Genomic DNA, 5,567 nt, shown 5'->3' with positions numbered 1-5,567 from the left:
ATTATCCTGTAACAATAATGATACTGTGACCTATAGACATACTGTCAGAGTCAATATATCACAGTCAGATGATTTATCCCGTAACAATAATGATACTGTGACCTATAGACATAGTGTCAGAATCAATCTATCACAGTCCGATGATTTATCCTGTAACAATAATGATATCTTGACCAATAGAAATGGTGTCAGAGTAAATCTATCACAGTCAGATGATTTATCTTGTACCAATAATGGTACTTTGGCCAATATACATAGCTTGAGAGTCAATCTATCACAGTCAGATGATTTATCCTGTAACAATAATGATACTGTGACCTATAGACATACTGTCAGAGTCAATATATCACAGTCAGATGATTTATCCTGTAACAATAAGGATACTGTGACCTATAGACATAGTGTCAGAGTCAATCTATCACAGTCAGATGATTTATCCCGTAACAATAATGATACTGTGACCTATAGACATAGTGTCAGAATCAATCTATCACAGTCCGATGATTTATCCTGTAACAATAATGATATCTTGACCAATAGAAATAGTTTCAGAGTAAATCTATCACAGTCAGATGATTTATCTTGTACCAATAATGGTACTTTGGCCAATATACATAGTGTGAGAGTCAATCTATCACAGTCAGATGATTTATCCTGTAACAATAATGATACTGTGACCTATAGACATACTGTCAGAGTCAATATATCACAGTCAGATCATTTATCCTGTAACAATAATGATACTTTGAGCTAAAAACATAGTGTCAGAATCAATCTATCACAGTCAGATGATTTTTCCTGTAACAATAAGGATACTGTGGCCTATAGACATAGTGTCAGAGTCAATCTATAACAGTCAGATGATTTATCCTGAAACAATAAGGATACTGTGACCTATAGACATAGTGTCAGAGTCAATCTATCACAGTCAGATGATTTATCCCGTAACAATAATGATACTGTGACCTATAGACATAGTGTCAGAATCAATCTATCACAGTCCGATGATTTATCCTGTAACAATAATGATATCTTGACCAATAGAAATGGTGTCAGAGTAAATCTATCACAGTCAGATGATTTATCTTGTACCAATAATGGTACTTTGGCCAATATACATAGCTTGAGAGTCAATCTATCACAGTCAGATGATTTATCCTGTAACAATAATGATACTGTGACCTATAGACATACTGTCAGAGTCAATATATCACAGTCAGATGATTTATCCCGTAACAATAATGATACTGTGACCTATAGACATAGTGTCAGAATCAATCTATCACAGTCCGATGATTTATCCTGTAACAATAATGATATCTTGACCAATAGAAATGGTGTCAGAGTAAATCTATCACAGTCAGATGATTTATCTTGTACCAATAATGGTACTTTGGCCAATATACATAGTGTGAGAGTCAATCTATCACAGTCAGATGATTTATCCTGTAACAATAATGATACTGTGACCTATAGACATACTGTCAGAGTCAATATATCACAGTCAGATCATTTATCCTGTAACAATAATGATACTTTGAGCTAAAAACATAGTGTCAGAATCAATCTATCACAGTCAGATGATTTTTCCTGTAACAATAAGGATACTGTGGCCTATAGACAGAGTGTCAGAGTCAATCTATAACAGTCAGATGATTTATCCTGTAACAATAAGGATACTGTGACCTATAGACATAGTGTCAGAGTCAATCTATCACAGTCAGATGATTTATCCCGTAACAATAATGATACTGTGACCTATAGACATAGTGTCAGAATCAATCTATCACAGTCCGATGATTTATCCTGTAACAATAATGATATCTTGACCAATAGAAATGGTGTCAGAGTAAATCTATCACAGTCAGATGATTTATCTTGTACCAATAATGGTACTTTGGCCAATATACATAGTGTGAGAGTCAATCTATCACAGTCAGATGATTTATCCTGTAACAATAATGATACTGTGACCTATAGACATACTGTCAGAGTCAATATATCACAGTCAGATCATTTATCCTGTAACAATAATGATACTTTGAGCTAAAAACATAGTGTCAGAATCAATCTATCACAGTCAGATGATTTTTCCTGTAACAATAAGGATACTGTGGCCTATAGACATAGTGTCAGAGTCAATCTATAACAGTCAGATGATTTATCCTGTAACAAAAAGGATACTGTGACCTATAGACATAGCGTCAGAGTCAATCTATAACAGTCAGATGATTTATCCTGTAACAATAATGATACTGTGACCTATAGACATACTGTCAGAGTCAATATATCACAGTCAGATCATTTATCCTGTAACAATAATGATACTTTGAGCTAAAAACATAGTGTCATAGTCAATCTATCACAGTCAGATGATTTATCCCGTAATAATAATGATATTTTGACCTAAAGACATAGTGTCAGAGTCAATCTATCACAGTCAGATGATTTTTCCTGTAACAATAAGGATACTGTGGCATATAGACATAGTGTCAGAGTCAATCTTTCACAGTGAGATTATTTATCCCATAACAATAATGATACTGTTACCTATAGGCATGGTATCAGAGTCAATCTATCACAGTCAGATGATTTATCCTGTAACAATAATGATACCTTGACCAATAGAAATGGCGTCAGAGTAAATCTATCACAGTCAGATGATTTATCCTGTACTACTAGTGGTACTGTGGCCAACATACATAGTGTCAGAGTCAATCTATCACAGTCAGATGATATATCCTGTAACAATAATGATACTGTGACCTATAAACATGGTGTCAGAGTTAATCTATCACAGTCAGATGATTTATCCTGTAACAATAATGATGCTGTCACCTACACACATGATGTCAGAGACAATCTATCACAGTCAGATGATTTATCATATAACACTAATGATACTGTGACCTATAGACATAGTGTCAGAATCAATCTATCACAGTCCGATGATTTATCCTGTAACAATAATGATACCTTGACCAATAGAAATGGTGTCAGAGTCAATCTATCATAGTCAGATGATTTATCCCGTAAAAATAATGATACTGTGACCTATAGACATGGTGTCAGACTCAATTCATTACAGTCAGATTACTTATCCCGTAACAATAATGATACTGTGACCTATATACATGGTGTCAGAGTCAATCTATCACAGTCAGATCATTTATCCTATAACAGTAATGATACCTTGACCAATAGAAATGGCGTCAGAGTAAATCTGTCACAGTCAGATGATTTATCCTGTAACAAAAATGGTACTGTGGCCTATAGACGTGGTGTCAGTGTCAATCTATCACAGTCAGATGATTTATCCTGTAACAATAATGATACTTTGAGCTAAAGACATAGTGTCAGAATCAATCTATCACAGTCAGATGATTTTTCCTGTAACAATAAGGATACTGTGGCCTATAGACATAGTGTCAGAGTCAATCTATAACAGTCAGATGATTTATCCTGTAACAATAAGGATACTGTGACCTATAGACATAGTGTCAGAGTCAATCTATCACAGTCAGATGATTTATCCTGTAACAAAAATGGTACTGTGGCCTATAGACGTGGTGTCAGAGTCAATCTATCACAGTGAGATTATTTATCCCGTAACAATAATGATACTGTTACCTATAGGCATGGTATCAGATTCAATCTATCACAGTCAGATGATTTATCCTGTAACAATAATGATACCTTGATCAATAGAAATGGCGTCAGAGTAAATCTATCACAGTCAGATGATTTATCCTGTACTACTAGTGGTACTGTGGCCAACAGACATAGTGTCAGAGTCAATCTATCACAGTCAGATGATATATCCTGTAACAATAATGATACTGTGACCTATAAACATGGTGTCAGAGTTATTCTATCACAGTCAGATGATTTATCCTGTAACAATAATGATACTGTCACCTACACACATGATGTCAGAGACAATCTATCACAGTCAGATGATTTATCATATAACACTAATGATACTGTGACCTATAGACATAGTGTCAGAATCAATCTATCACAGTCCGATGATTTATCCTGTAACAATAATGATACCTTGACCAATAGAAATGGTGTCAGAGTCAATCTATCACAGTCAGATGATTTATCCCGTAATAATAATGATACTGTGACCTATAGACATGGTGTCAGACTCAATCCATCACAGTCAGATTATTTATCCCGTAACAATAATGATACTGTGACCTATATACATGGTGTCAGAGTCAATCTATCACAGTCAGATGATTTATCCTATAACAGTAATGATACCTTGACCAATAGAAATGGCGTCAGAGTAAATCTGTCACAGTCAGATGATTTATCCTGTACCACTAGTGGTACTGTGGCCAATAGACATAGTGTCAGAGTCAATCAATCACAGTCAGATGATTTATCCTGTAACGGTAATGATACTGTCACCTATAGACATGATGTCAGAGTCAATCTATCACAGTCAGACGATTTATCCTGTAACAATGATGATATTGTGACCCATAGACATAGTTGTCAGAATCAATTTATCACAGTCAGATGATTTATCCTGTAACAATAATGATACTTTGACCTATAGACATAGTGTCAGAGTCAATCTATCGCAGTCAGATGATTTATCCTGTAACAAAAATGGCACTGTGGCCTATAGACTTGGTGTCAGAGTCAATCTATCACAGTCAGGTGATTTATCCTGTAGCAATAATGGTACTGTGGCCTATAGACATGGTGTTAGAGTCAATCTATCACAGTCAGATGATTTATCCTGTAACAATAATGATACCTTGACCAATAGAAATGGTGTCATAGTCAATCTATCACAGTCAGATGATTTATCCAGTAATAATAATGATACTTTGACCTAAAGACATAGTGTCAGAGTCAATCTATCACAGACAGATGATTTTTCCTGTAACAATAAGGATACTGTGGCATATAGACATAGTGTCAGAGTCAATCTATCACAGTGAGATTATTTATCCCGTAACAATAATGATACTGTTACCTATAGGCATGGTATCAGAGTCAATCTATCACAGTCAGGTGATTTATCCTGTAACAATAATGATACCTTGACCAATAGAAATGGCGTCAGAGTAAATTTATCACAGTCAGATGATTTATCCTGTACTACTAGTGGTACTGTGGCCAACATACATAGTGTCAGAGTCAATCTATCACAGTCAGATGATATATCCTGTAACAATAATGATGCTGTCACCTACACAAATGATGTCAGAGACAATCTATCACAGTCAGATGATTTATCATATAACACTAATGATACTGTGACCTATAGACATAGTGTCAGAATCAATCTATCACAGTCCGATTATTTATCCTGTAACAATAATGATACCTTGACCAATAGAAATGGTGTCAGAGTCAATCTATCACAGTCAGATGATTTATCCCGTAATAATAATGATACTGTTTCATTAGATAGACCATCTAACATCATAGTACTATCTTACTACACAATAAAAACCAATTATACCAAGCATGTTTCATTAGATAGACCATCTAATATCATAGTACTATATTACTACACAATGAAAACCAATTATACCAAG

The sequence above is a fragment of the Mytilus galloprovincialis genome, chromosome 7, assembly GCF_965363235.1.
Source record: "Mytilus galloprovincialis chromosome 7, xbMytGall1.hap1.1, whole genome shotgun sequence".
NCBI classification, from domain to species: Eukaryota; Metazoa; Mollusca; class Bivalvia; order Mytilida; family Mytilidae; genus Mytilus; species Mytilus galloprovincialis.
The sequence above is the reverse complement of the archived record's forward strand: the minus strand, read 5'-3'. Positions refer to the sequence as shown.